Here is a 15,446-nt window from a genome sequence, read left to right as displayed (position 1 = left end):
ATAAACAAGAAAATTGTGTCATCTACTTTTACGCACTGGGTCAGTTCATTTTGTCTTCTCATTTTATCATTTTAGGGGGTGGAGGTCCGCAGTAGGTCCTCTCTGTTGTGTTCCATGTATGGTTCCAAAATTTGTTCAAATAATGTGACTTTATTTTTTAAATTTTGTTATTTTTTTTCCAATTGAATACATTTATTCATTTTCATGTACCATTGCTCTACTCTCAAGCTCTGTTCTGATTTCCAAGTTGACATTATACATTTTTTTGCTACAGCTAAGGCTATCATAATAAATCTTTTGCGCTTCATCCAGTTTGAGGCCTAATTCTTTACTACTTGTATTACTTAGAAGAAAGATCTCTGGATTTTTTGATATGTTGCTTTTTGTGATTTTATTTAATACCTGATTTAGATCTTCCCAAAACTTTTTCACTTTCTCACATGCCCAAATTGCATGTACTGTTGTTCCTGTTTCCTTCTAACAGCGAAAACATCTATCTGATAATGTTGGATCCCATTTATTTAACTTTTGGGGCGTGATATATAGCCTGTGTAACCAATTATATTGTATCATGCGTAACCTTGTGTTTATTATTTTTCATAGTTCCAGAGCATAACTTTTCACATATTTCATTTTTTATCTTTGTTTAAATGTTTTTCCCACTTTTGTTTGGGTTTATAGCTTATTTCATTTTCCTTCTCTTGCAGCTTGATGTACATGTTTGTTATAAATCTTTTTATTATCGTTGTTTCTGTAACCACCTATTCAAAGCTGTTTCCTTCTGGTAATCAGTCTGCTTCCCAATTTGTTCTTTAAGTAGGTTTTCAGTTGGTGGTATGCAAACATTGTACCATGAGTTATTCCCTATTTCTACTTCATTTGTTCAAATGTTAATAAATTATTTCCCAAAAAACAATGTTTTATTCTTTTAATTCCTTTTCTCTCCCATTCTCTAAAGGAAAGGTTATCTATTGTGAAAGGGATTAGTTGATTTTGAGTCAGTAATAATTTCGCTAGTTGGTAATTTTGTTTTTTCCTTTCTATGTGAATCTTCTTCCATATGTTGAGTAAATGGTGCTGTACTGGTGAACTTCTATATTGCACCAGTTTTTCATCCCACTTATAAAGTACATGTTCTGGTACCTTCTCCACTATTTTATCTAGCTCTATCTTGGTCTAATCTGGTTTTTCCCTTGTTTGATAAAAATCTGATAGATACCTTAATTGTGCTGCTCTATAATAATTTTAAAATTTAGTAGCTGCAAACCACCTTGTTTGTACCATTCTGTAAATTTATCTAGCGCAATCTTCGGTTTCCCCCCTTTCCATAAGAATTTCCTTATTATTCTCTTAAGTTCATTGAAGAATTTCTCAATTGGTAACAATTGAAATAGGTATTGTATCCTTGGGAAGATATTCATTTTAATGCAATTTACCCTCCCTATCAATGTTAGTGACAATTCTTTCAATGTTCGAAGTCATCCTATAATTTCTTCATTAATGGCTGATAATTTAATTTGTATAGTTGACCTAAATTATTATCTAATCTAATACCTAGGTATCGGATGGCTTGTGTTTGCCATTTAAATGGAGATTCTTTTTTAAAGTCTGTGTAATCCGCATTATTCATTGGCATCGCTTCACTTTTATTTGCGTTGATCTTATACCCCGATATTTCTCCATATTCCTTCAATTTCTTATATAGTTCTTTTATTGATTATTTCTGGTTCTGTTAAGTATACTATGATGTCATCTGCAAATAAATTGATTTTATACTCCTTCTCCTTTATTTTTATCCCTTTTTCTGTTCTTATCAGTTCTGCCAATGGTTCTATTGCTAAAGTGAACCATGAGGGAGATAGTGGACATCCTGCCTAGTTGACCTACTTAATTTAAATTGGTTTGATACATATTCATTTACTGTCACCTTCGCCAATGGTCCCTTATATAATGCTTTAATCCAATTAATATATTTTTCTGGTAGATTGAATCTCTGTAATACTTTGAATAAATAATTCCATTCCACCCTATGAAAGACTTTCTCTGCATCTAAAGCAACCGCCACTGTTGGCATCTTATTTCCATGTACTGCATGGATTAAATTAATGAACTTACAGACATTGTCTGTTGTTCGTCTTTTCTTAATAAATCCAGTTTGATCTTGTTTTACTATTGGTACACAGTTGGCCAATCTGTGCTAATAGTTTTGCTATTATCTTAGAATCTGAATTAAGTAGGGATATTGGTCTATATGATGCTGGTGTTAGTGGATCTTTCCCCGTCTTTGGTATTACTGTAATTATTGCTGTTTTACATGAATCTGGCAAGTTTTGTGTTTCTTCTCTCTGGTTCATTACTTCCAGAAGAGGAGGAATTAATAACTCTCTAAATGTTTTATAGAATTCTATTGGGAGTCCATCCTCTCCAGGCATTTTATTGTTCGGCAGCTTTTTTTTTAATATATCCTGTACTTCCTCTATTTCAAATGGTTTTATCAAATTATTTTGCTCCTCTTGCATTTTTGGTAGTTCAATTTTAGCTAAAAACTCATCTATTTTGTCATCTTTTCCTTCATTCTCAGTTCGGTATAATTGTTCGTAGAATTACTTAAAATTTTCATTGATCTCTGTTGGGTTGTATGTAATTCGTTTGTCCTTTTTCCTTGATGCCAATACAGTTCTTTCAGCTTGTTCTGTTTTAAGTTGCCAGGCTAATATTTTGTGCATTTTTTTTCCCCTAGCTCCTAATTCTTCTGCTTTATTTTCATTATGTTCTTTTCCACCTTATACATTTGTAATGTTTCGTATATTTTTTTGTCCGCCAATTCTCTTTTTGTTGCATCTTCCCTTGTTGTTAGTTCTTTTTCTCTACTTACTGTTTCCCTTTCCAACTGTTCTATTTCCTGATTGTAGTCCTTTTTCATCTTAGTTACATAACTTATTATCAGCCCTCTAATGAAGGCTTTCATTGCATAATATAAATTTCTTTCACTGATTCCGTATTTATTTCAAAGTACATTTTAATTTGGTGTTCAATAAATTCTCTAAATTCCTGTCTTTTAAGTAGCATGGTGTTTAATCTACATATATATGTTCTTGGTGGGATGTCCTCCAGTTCTATTGCTAATAACAGGGGTGAATGATCAGATAGCAATCTAGTTTTATAATCAATTTTCCTAACTCTCCCTTGGATATGGGCTTACAACAGGAACATGTCAATCCTTGAGTATGTTTTGTGTCTACTTGAATAATATGAGTATTCCTTCTCCTTTGGGTATTGCCTCCTCCATATATCCAAAAGTTGCATTTCTTGCATTGATTTGGCCACTTTATTCTTTTTGCTAGTCTTTTGTCCAGTTTTAGCCACCTTTGGGTCCAAATTAAGGTTAAAATCCCTTCCTATCAATATATTCCCCTGCGTATCTACAATCTTCAAAAAAATATCTTGCATAAACTTTTGATCCTCTTCATCAGGTGCATATATATTGACCAAATTCCAGAGTTCTGAATATATCTGACACTTTATCATTACATACCTCCCTGCTGAATCTATTATTTCTTCCTCTATTTTGATTGGTATATTTTTATTGATTAATATAGCTATACTTCTGGCTTTTGAATTATATGATGCTGCAGTTACGTGCCCTATCCAGTCTCTCCTTAATTTATTATGTTCCACTTCAGTTAGATGCGTTTCCTGGACAAATGCTATATTTTTTTTCTTTTTTCAGTAAATTTAATAGCCTCTTTTTATTTGGCTATGTATTCCTTTTGCCCCACTATCTTTATATTGTTTCACCTACTATAGTTTTCCATTATATCCATCTTCTGAGCTAACAACTCTTGTAAATCTTTAACTTTTTTGTCACTGTCTTCCAGTTTTCTTCTTGGGTCATTCACTTCCATTTCTACAGGCATTTCTCATTCTTCCACATTTTCTAATCTTTTCCCTATTTCTGTCATGACCAGCTTTATTCTACTCACTTTTTCTAATGTACTTTTCAGTAAATTCTAATGTCAACCATTCTTTTAATGCTTTCATTTGTTCTTGAAAATTTTTTTTATCTATATACTGTCCATCTATTTTACCTTTTACTCCTCTGTGCAGAGCCTGGTCTTCTGTGTCTGCACCTATGTTTGTGTCTTCTCTTCCTTGTATCTGTGTCTCTTCTGACTTTCTTGTTGAGCTGCTTGCCTCAGTTTGTTGGGTGTTTTTTTTGTTTGCATAGCTTGTTGTTGGTCCTCTTCTTCTGGGCTAGTTATCTGTTGGGCTAACTAGTGCTGTTTGTCTTTCTTATCACTGCCTTTCCTGTTGCTTTCCTCTTCCTCTCAGTTGCGCACTTCTGTTTGGCTCAGAGCCATTTTTGCAGTCCCGCGGTCGGGAGGTCCAAACCCTGCGCGGTCGGGAGGTCCAAACCCTGCGCGGTCGGGAGGTCCAAACCCTGCGCGGTCGGGAGGTCCAAACCCTGCGCGGTCGGGAGGTCCAAACCCTGCGCGGTCGGGAGGTCCAAACCCTGCGCGGTCGGGAGGTCCAAACCCTGCGCGGTCGGGAGGTCCAAACCCTGCGCGGTCGGGAGGTCCAAACCCTGCGCGGTCGGGAGGTCCAAACCCTGCGCGGTCGGGAGGTCCAAACCCTGCGCGGTCGGGAGGTCCAAACCCTGCGCGGTCGGGAGGTCCAAACCCTGCGCGGTCGGGAGGTCCAAACCCTGCGCGGTCGGGAGGTCCAAACCCTGCGCGGTCGGGAGGTCCAAACCCTGCGCGGTCGGGAGGTCCAAACCCTGCGCGGTCGGGAGGTCCAAACCCTGCGCGGTCGGGAGGTCCAAACCCTGCGCGGTCGGGAGGTCCAAACCCTGCGGGGTCGCCACTAGCCTCTGGGAGCAGGCTCCTTCCCTGCCTCTTTGTGCAGGGAAGGCCTTCTCTTTTTTTCTTCTGGCGTCTTTCCTTTTTTTCCTGTTTTTGCTTTTTCCTTCTTGGGTGCCATTTTCTTTCTCCACACCTTTATCTTTGTTATGTTTTGTGCTTTTTGAACTTTGCATTTTCTTCACTTTATTACTTCTTTTCTGGAGCGGGCTGGTATCCTCCTTCCGGCCACTACTCCATCACGTGACTCCTCCGACCCAATTGTTAATGAAATATTTTGCTTGAGGAAAAATTATCGTTGGCCCATTTCATTTGGAGTTATGAAACTCTGCAAATAACAAGTCAAATAGGTACAATTAAAACAATGCTTTTCAAACTTTCCACTCGCATACCACCTTGAGCAATTCCTTACAGAGCACTTGTAGCGTAGGGAATACGTGAGGTGGAATGTGAGTGTAGGGGTAAGTTTGAAAACCACAAAGTTAAACTTTTGGGAATGTGGATTATGCACAGGATGAACATTTTTACTAGAACAGTGCTTGTTATTCTAAAATTGGTTCTCATTCTCCTCAAAACTGCTGAATTCATCATTGTGATGTAATTATGATACAAAATGGTCATTGGCACAGTTGTTACATTTGAGCTGTCTGAAAGTGATACAAATCTGCAAATTGTAGTCTGGGCAATTGCATGCTGTTGCATTACTTCATCTTTATACTGAAAAATACTTTTTGCATCTGGTCATGGTATTGCATGATGTGATTCACCACTCAAATCTTGAGGTTTTTAAAACTGCAGTACAGGTACACGATCCTTTATCCGGAACCCTTGGGTTCCAAATTTTGGATTTTTCCCGATTTCAGAAAGCCCACCTGAATTGTACTGCCATATCAACCCCCATCCCCTTCCAGTCACCCAAGCACCTCTTTCCCCCCCCCCCCCCCCCCCTTACTGGATTTTAGAACTTTCTGGATTTTGGAAGTCCATTTAAAGTATTCTGTACCTGTAGTTTCATTGAATACAATTTGTGCTGTTTTTTTTTTAAAAAACCTGAAAGATGCTACTGTCATTACATTTACTAACTTGCCAACCCATTTAACTTTGTTTCCATTGCTGTCTTGCAGTGTCATGATCAGTTCTTTCACAAACTCACTGGCCAAACCCTGCTAACTGAAATTGATATTTCTTAAACTAGTACCTTCTGGAATTCCATAAATGCCCTGGGTTTTGATTATTTTGTCAGCCTTCACAAGAATCTTAATGTCCAACAGTTGGTTTTAGATTTGCAAGACTGGCATTGCAGTGGCACATACTAGTCTAGTTACATTAGATTTGTCCCCTTGCCCAGTTGAAGTTGTATAAGCTGCCTTATTTCTAAATTGGCATCTATGTGATTGAACATTGCAATAAATAATGACTTCCATCAACACTTTGTACCATTAGTGTTGTCCTTTACTCAGTTAAAAATTGACCTAATACAGAGGGCAACATTATCCATTAATGGATTAAAGTGTTCTCATGAAAGACTAGTTTGCTCAAACTTGAACACTTTTTATTGCTGTGATGGGACTGCAGGGGGCAACCTCTGTACCTGCAGGAGTGTAAGGGGACAGTCGGCCTGAATGGATCAAGCCCCACCCAGTTGGATGCCAATCACCCTCTGGGATATAAACCTGTGCTGGCCTCCCGAGGCCTCACTCTGAGTTGCTGCAGCCACAGCCAGCCTGGCTCTGTGGAAGTCTTTGTGGATTAAAGCCTGTTGTACAATCTTATCTTGTGTGTCTGATTCTGGCTAACAGCACACCACAATTGCCACTAATTTATCAGATTGATTTTTAAATTAATGCAGGTTTTTGCAGATGGTTGCTACCCTCCCAATGACTCAACAATGTGCAGGTTTCTTGCCTTTAATATAGCCTGTATGTAAGTGATTTCAATATTTGGTGCAATTGCCCATTAATACAATATTATTAATAAATAGTTAGAGAGCAGGTCAGAGCCTGTGATCGACCTGGCTGTTTCCTATCTTTTTGGACACTTGAATTGCAAAACAGGACTGTGATGCAACCAGTCAGCAAGAGCACCTGTGAAAGCTTGTTGGAGTATTCAAAATGCCAAATCTTTTCAAATGTCTTAAAGATGTTTGGTTTCCTCAATGTGCTGGCTCCAGGAGCAGTCTTCTGAAATACGGACTCTCAAGAGCTTGAAGATCTGCTGATAAGGAAGTCAGGTTTTGCTGATGTATTAATATTCATGTCTGTACTCTCCAAGTGAAGAAATTTATTCTCAATCTCGATGGCTCATGCCCTAGTTTTGGACCATGTCCTTCAGTTCTATATATCCAAGCCAGGGAAAACCTTGTGCTTTTGACAGTATATGAGAAATATAAGATTTTTCCATAAACTCCAGCAAATGTGGTGCAATATCTTTAATCTCTTGGGTTTGCATGCACACCACAAACCCTGGAATCAATCTGGTGAGCCTCATTGCCCTCTCTCTCAATTATGTCCTTCCTTAGATATGTGACAATATTGCATGTGTTGACTCACCAAACTTTCCAATGTCTTTGCGTTAGAAATGATTTCTTCATTAATATGTATCATTTAGTATTTGTAATTTCTTCTTGAGTAAATTTCCATATGATCTTTAATCAGCCTTTCCCCTTCTTGAACCCATTCATTACCTCCATGTCTAAAGTTTTTATGAACCCATTACAGAATGTGATGATTATCAGTCAATATCAACCATTGCCCTTATTTTTAAATTTCCCTTCTGGTTTTCTATATTTAACCTGATCTTCATGTGGTTACCAATTGGATGTCTGCCACATACTCCTCCTTCATCTTATTCTCTATCTCTGATGTCATCCAGGGACCTCTGGCTTTGTTTGTACTCCGGTGTGATGCACCAAGGTTATCCCTCATCATTTCCCCTTTAAAGGCTGCCCACTGTTCAAATAACATTTTACTTTTTAATTGTTGATCTCAATTCCAATTTCAACCCACCTGAAGTTATTCCAAATGATATCTAGTGTGAAATATCATAGGCTAATATTTGGATGCAGAAACTAGTGGAATGAAAAGCACAATAACTCTTCTGAAAGGAGTGGGGTAAAAACATTAGTAGGAAATGCATGTGAATTATGGCAGAAGGGAAGCTACACTTCTGGGGAAAGGAGCATATTTCAGAAGCTGGAGAACAGTCATGGCAGAGATTGAGAAAGTTATCTGGCTCCACCACCCACAAACCTTCCACCCATCACCTACCAGCCTGTCCCACCACTCCTCTTAATCTGGATGCAAGGTCTTAACCCAAAATATCGATATACAAGTTTTGCCCACACGTGTGCTGTTTGACCTGCAGAGTTCTTCCAGTATTCTGTTTTGTTGGCTTGACATATCAGCAGTCTATTTTGTCTTCTAACCTTGATTAAGTTAAGCCCTGAAATGTGTGTCCGCTCCTAAATTAATTTCCCTGTTTATCTGCTACATCTTCACTCTTTCCAAATGAACTTTCTCTCTGCCAGGCCTATCAAAATACCATGCTGCTCAATCCTATCAGTGTTCTGTAACTGACCATAGAATCAGTGCGAAGCTCATGGTGTTCCTTTTCAAAATCTTGTGGCTCCTTGTTGAAAAATCATCTTCCCAACTTCTGCTTGCCATTTGATTTATAATCTGTTTTGTCAAATTTAGCATGAATGAAAGCTCTCATGACTGGAGGAAGAACAAATGCTTTTATTAGTTTATTACTATGGCTAGGGTTTCACAGTAGTCTTCTGAGGGGTTCTGGGTTTAGGTGGGAAACTGGGGTTATATGAGAGTAGATGGAGTGGAGTCAGCCATCAGCACCACACACTACCAGTGAATCCCAGTTCACTGCATGCACCTCTTCCTGCAGAATTTAGGGTCTACGAATGAAGATAGAGAACATGGTTTAGAAAAAAAAAGTTGAAAAATATACATTTACAAATTTAAGCAGTCCAGTGGTCTGGAGATCCTGGTAGAACACCTTAGCACTGGGGGGTGGCTTGGGCTCCTGGTCCCCTTATAAGGGAGGAGAGGCAGGCTGGGTCTGTGGCTCAATGGTGGAAGGGGATGCCCTTTCCTCCTGAACCAGATCCCCTGAGGCCCTGACTGGGAGTGGTGAGAATGAGCTCTGTGGCCATATTATGGCCATAATATGAGAAAAACCCCAGGCATCTCCTCAGAGCCTTACTGGACACTTACTGAAGTTATAAGTGAGGTTCAGGGCTTTTGTGTGGAGAAAACTCTGATCTTCCAAGTGTGGCCACAGATAGTGACATTGAGGTAGGGGAAGGTAGCCTTCAACCCATACTCATCCACCATTCTGTCCATCTGCCTCTGGAAGATAGAAACCCCCATTAGTAATACCAAAAGGGACCCTCTGGAATTGATAGAGATGACCGTTAGCCTCAAATGCTGTATGTGGATGGACCTCGGAATGGATTGGCAGCTGGTGATAGGCAGCTTTCAGGTCAATGGCTGAATAGACCCAATACTGTGCAATATAATTCACCATGTCCGAAATACAAGGGAGGGGTATGCATTCAGAAGTATGTACCAATTAATAGTTTGGCAGTAGTCAATTACTAGCCTGGACTTATTTTCCCCCTTTACCACTACCACTTGTGCTCTCCAAGGGCTGGTGCTAGGTTTGATAATACCTTCATTGAGCAGATGCTGTGTCTCAGACTTTATAAAATCTCGGTCTGCTGTACTGTTCCTCCTGCTCTTGGTAGCAATGGGTTTTCAGTCTGAGGACAGATTTAGGAAGAGAGGTGGGGGGGGGTCGATATTCAGAGTGGAGAGGCTGCATGAGGGTTCTGATTTTAAGGGCCTTCCATTCCAAACTGTTATGGGGGGAGGAGACTAGAATACTCCAAGGTCACACTTGTAAGGTGACACAGGAAGTCCAGACCCAACAACACCAGAGCAAACAATTCATCAAGTATATACAGGCAAAATTACAGAATTCCCCCCCCCCCCCTTCAAACAACAGATGTACTATACAAAGTTGTTGAATAAGCGTAGAATGTAGATGCAATGCAAGGAATATGTGATAATTTGAAGGATACGTCTTTAGGATGTAATCTTGCACAGTCTGTGATTCTATGAAGCTTTCATAGAGCTTGTGTCTATTAGGCATTTAATGGAATGTCTGTTTACCTTCACAATCACAATAGAGTTGCTAAGCTGGTGAGGTCTGTCCTGATCTAGGATCATCGAGGCTGGGACCCTGGCAACTCCATACTCCTCACTTGAGTGGCCCCCACCATCTTGGGTTGCCTTGAGTGGGTATGATGGTGTCACCCTTGTAGTGTGGCAAGATGGCCACCCTCCTTCCTCCTCTGATAACGATGGTGCAGAGTTTGAATTTGGGTAATGGCAAGATGGCCACCGAGTCTTTTCACACTGTTTCCTCACTGGCACCCTCCATCAGCATGAAGAGCAGCAAGTGAGCTCAGGTAAATTTGGAGCAGATGGCTTGGGGCTGGAATCAGATCCAGGATTGGGACTTTCACAGGCTTCCCCTTGTGTGGCAAACCCTCGCCCAATGCCCTTTCTTGCCACAGCTGGAACACACTGAGTCTTTAGCTGGGCAACAAGATCGGGGATGCTGGCTCTTACCTCAGAAAAAGCGCTCCTTAGCACTGGAAGTGGCACCTGTTAAGGTTGGGGTAGTGAAAGCAGCCAGTCCTTGGAAGGGGTCACCTGGGTGAGTGAGCTCGCTGGCTTTGAGGTCGTCTTTCTCGAGCTTGGCCTGTTCCAACGATTTGGCCAGTTCAACGTTGCTAGCCAGGTCCTTCTTTCTTGAATCAAGTAGTCACTGCTAGATGTACCTCTAGTGAACCCCTGTGACTAAAGTGTCCCAGATCTGTTCTTCCTCACCAAAGTGGCCCATAGCCGCTTTGTACCTGCACTTCTTGGCAAGCATCAGGTGGTCATCAATGGTCTCTCCTGTCCGTTGGGACATAGCACGAGTCGGTACCTTGCTAGGATTTCGTTTTGCGACTTCAGGTACATAGCCTTCAACGCCTCGATGGTAGCGTCACATGTAATGCATTCCCTGATGAATGCATACCCTTTCGTTCCTACCCTCGAAATGAGTGCAGTCCTCCTGAGTTCATCGGTGTGATAGATGTCTCTGGTCGCATTCACGTAGGCCTGGAAGCAGTGTATCCAGTATGTGAAACCCTCAGCCATGTCAGGGGACAGAAGGTCTGTCAGCAGCATAACTGGCTTGAGTAGCACTTCCATCATTAGGGAATAAGCTAATAAAATTGTAGTGTGAGTAAAAGTTCTCACAACTGGAGGGAGAACAAACACTTTTATTAGCTTATAACTAAGGGTAGGGTCTCACGATGGTCTTTGGAAGGGTGCTGGGTTTAGGTGGGAAACCATGGTTATATGTGAGCAGATGGGGGAAGAGCCAGCCATCATCCTAACACCCTACCAGTGAATCCCAGTTCACTACACACTCCCAACAGCAACATTGAAGGATGAAAGTGTTCCAGTTGATTAGTGGTTGATAATCATGAGACATCCTATTATTTTCAATCAATCTCCGTGTGGTTATTAATTAATGCACCCAAGAAAGTCTCCGTCAATGAACATGCGAGGATAGGAAGAGGTGAATTGGCCCCATTCCTGACAGCATGGTGACCGCAGCCTCCCCACCGAGCACATGTTCACTGCCGCAGATTGGGGCCCGCACCTGTTGAAATGCCGTGAGCCCTCGTCCCATTGCTTCTCACAGCAAGTCTGCTCTGGTTCATGCGGCCGAGCAGCAGCACATGACGTGTCCCACCGAGATGGGCGAGCTCCGGACCATGGTGTGCGTCCTGCTGTTCGCGTAAGTCTGCAACGGTGGTCCGCCTTGGGAGCCCTGCTGTTTTCCGTCTTGCTGATGGGCTCTTGTGTGTTCGAAAGATTGACATTGGTGGAGGTGGCGGTGGCTCCAGACAATGGGGTGCAAACTGAGTCTGCAGGTTAGTGTCAGTGAAGCCGGTGGGTGGGGTGGGCGGGGAGGGCAGGGGGCATTAGTCTCATTCCACGCTGGGGTGTTTTGTTCTGTTTCTGTAGACTTTGTGAAGACTGAATGCTGAGACAGTGAGTTCTGGGTTGGACTGGATAAATGCATTGGCAGATTGATGTTGTTGGTGAGTTCTCCTGTGAGCTGGAGCCATGTATCTACAACTTGGCCTGCTGCACCGAGAGCCATGTAGACCAGGGGTTCCCAAACTTTGCAGCTCCCAGGACCCTTTTGGGGACACTTTGAAATGGTGGAACCCGAAGGAGTCACGTGATGGAGAAGTAGCCAGTAGGGTAAAACCAGCCCTCTCCAAAAAAAGAAGAAAAAAAGTTAAGAAAAGACAAAGTTCAATAAATAAAAAATATAAGAAATAAAAGATAAAGTTGAAGAGAAAGAAAATGGCACCAAAGAAGGAAAAAGTAAAAACAACGGGAAAAAAAGAAGGCCTTACCTGCATGAAGGAACAGGGAGCGATGGTGGAGAAGACCGCCCAATCTCCGAGGTTGGTGACGGCCCCACAGAGTTGCAACCCCCCCCCCCCCCCGACTGCTGGACTGCAAAAATGGCTCTCTGAGCCAAACAAAAGTGTGTAATCTAAGGAAAAGGAAAACATCGGCGGAAGGGGGGGCTCAGCCGAGGAGCGGGCAACCACAGCACGACCAGCTGAGGGATGCCCAATACCAGGGCTCTCCGCTGGAGGAGGAGGAAAGTGGCAGGAGAGGGAGTGAAGTACCAGGTGAGAAAGTAAGTTGATGGGGTGAAAGGAAAGAAGAGCAGGAGGCTCAACAGATGAGCAGCTCAGAAGAAGAGGACCAACAGCAAGAGGCCAAGCAAGAAGAGGCCCAACAAAGTAAGACAAACAACTCATCAGGAAAGTCAGAAGACACACAGATACAAAGAAGAGAAGAAGACACAAACACAGGTACAGACACAGAAGAAGAGGAAGAAGACCAATATCTTCACAGAGAGATAGAAGGTAAAACAGTTGGACAGAATATAGATAGTTTTTTTGAAGAACAAATGAGAGCATTAAAAGAATGGTTGTCCTTAGAATTTAGTGCAATTAAAAGAAAACTGAAAAGAACAGAAGATAAAATGCAAAGATTAGAGCTAGTCATGACAGAAATAGGGAAAAGAGTAGAAAATGTGGAAGATCGAGAAACGGCTGTAGAAATGGAAGTAAACGACTTAAGAGGAAATTTGGAAGAAAGGGATAAAAAAAATTAAAGAGACACAAGAGTTATTAGCTCAGAAAATTGATATGTTGGAAAATTATTGTAGGTGAAATAACATAAAAATAGTGAGCCTAAAGGAAGATGAAGAAGGCACAGATATGAAGGAATTTATAAAAGAATGGATCCCGAAGGTCCTGGGAATGACAGAAATGCAGGAAGGAATGGAAATAGAAAGGTCACACAGAGCACTAGCTCCAAAACCACAGACACATCAAAAACCAAGATCCATCTTAGTAAAATTTTTGAGATATACGACAAGAGAAAATATACTGGAGGGGGCAAGGAATAAAATTAGAGAAGACAATAAATCATTGGAATACAAGGGTCAAAAAATATTTTTTTACCCACGACATAAGTTTTGAACTCTTAAAGAAGAGGAAGGAATTTAATACAGCAAAATCGATCCTATGGAAAAAAGTTTATAAATTCATTTTAAGACATCCAGCTGTGCTTAAAATATTTATACCTGGGGAGCAAAACAGACTGTTCTCAGATCTGGAGGAAGCACAAGAATTTGCAGAACGCTTGCAGGACAGAAGGAGAGATGAAAATATGTAACAAGAATGAAGAACGGTGATAAAATCTATATAAAGATGTAAAAATAATGTCTATGTAAAGAACTAAATAAGGGAAAAAGGAGAGAAGGAAAGAAGTAAGGGGGGGAAAAGGGAGAACTTTGTTATATGTGTGTAAAAAATTTTTTTAATTTTAAAAAGTGTTTTCTGGGGGGGTTGGGGGAGAGAATAAATGTCACTGTGAAATTAGTTGATGCTTGTTAACAGGTTCACAATCCAAATGGAAAGGGGAGTTGTGGTTGCCCGGCAAGGGATAAGTGGCAACTCAGAGGGGGGGGGGTGGATATTTGGGGTTAAGGGAATATTGGATGTGGGAGTTGTTGGAGTATTTTATGTTTTAAATGTGTTCTCATACATTGAGTTTAAAAAGGGAAAACTGAGAGATGAAAATGGGGAAAAGGGGGATGGTGGTGGTGATGAGGTGGAAATGAGGTGTAAATAGGATATGAGATGGCCACGTTGAACTATATGACTATAAACATTAATGGAATACATAACCAAATTAAACGAAAAGGCTATTAAATTTACTGAAAAAAAGAAAATAGATATAGCATTTGTGCAGGAAACACATCTAACTGAAGTGGAACATAACAAATTAAAGAGAGACTGGGTAGGACACGTCGTGGAAGCATCATATGATTCAAAAGCTAGAGGTGTATCTATATTAATCAATCAAAATAGAGGAGGAAATAATAGATCCAGCAGGGAGGTATGTAATGATAAAGTGTCAGATATATTCAGAATTTTGGAATTTGCTCAATGTATATGCACCTAATGAGGAGAAGCAAAAGTTTATGCAAGATATTTTTTTGAAGATTGTAGATACACAAGGAAATATATTGATAGGAAGGGATTTTAACTGTGGACCCAAAGGTGGCTAAAACTGGACAAAAGACTAGCAAAAAGAATAAAGTGGTCAAATCAATGCAAGAAATCCAACTTTTGGATATATGGAGGAGGCAACACCCAAAGGAGAAGGAATACTCATATTATTCAAGTAGACATGAAACATACTCAAGGATTGACAGGTTCCTGTTGTCAGCCCATATCAAAGGGAGAGTTAGGAAAACGGAATATAAAGCTAGATTGCTATCTGATCATTCACCCCTGTTATTAGCATTAGAACTGGAGGACATCCCACCAAGAATATATAGATTAAACTATATTAAACTCCATCCTACTTAAAATGTAGGAATTTAGAGAGTTAATTGAACGCCAAATTAAAACATATTTTGAAATAAATACGAAATCAGTAAAAGACAAATTTATATTATGGGACACAATGAAAGCCTTCATTAGAGGGCAGATAATAAATTATGTAACTAAGATGAAAAAGGACTACAATCGGGAAATAGAACAGTTGGAAAGGGAGATAGAAAATACATAAAAGGAACTAGTGAAAAGAGGTGATATAATGAAAAGGAGAGAATTGACGAACAAAATTATAAAATATGAAATAATGAACATAATGAAAATAAAGCAAAAGTATTATGAACTAGGAGAAAAATCACATAAAATATTAGCCTGGCAACTTAAAACCGAACAAGCTAAAAGAACTGTATTGGCATCAAGGAAAAAGGACAAACAAATTACATATAACCCAATAGAGATTAATGAGAACTATAAGGAATTTTATGAACAATTATACCAAACTAAGAATGAGGGGAAAGAATATAAAGTAGAAGAGTTTTTAGCTAAAATTGAACTGCCAATATTGTAAG

At 40.3% G+C, this 15,446-nt stretch overlaps 1 protein-coding gene across 1 annotated transcript in view; it reads left to right on the top strand.

Annotated features, from left to right (window-relative positions):
* The window catches only part of zpax1 (zona pellucida protein AX 1), a 60,828-nt gene that overhangs the window by 13,990 nt on the left and 31,392 nt on the right, over positions 1-15,446 (top strand). The gene's annotated exons all lie outside the window — the stretch shown is intronic.

Source organism: Narcine bancroftii, chromosome 6 (genome assembly GCF_036971445.1).
Source record: "Narcine bancroftii isolate sNarBan1 chromosome 6, sNarBan1.hap1, whole genome shotgun sequence".
Classification (NCBI taxonomy): domain Eukaryota; kingdom Metazoa; phylum Chordata; class Chondrichthyes; order Torpediniformes; family Narcinidae; genus Narcine; species Narcine bancroftii.
Note: the sequence above shows the minus strand (reverse complement) of the source record. Positions and strands in the feature narration are given on the sequence as shown.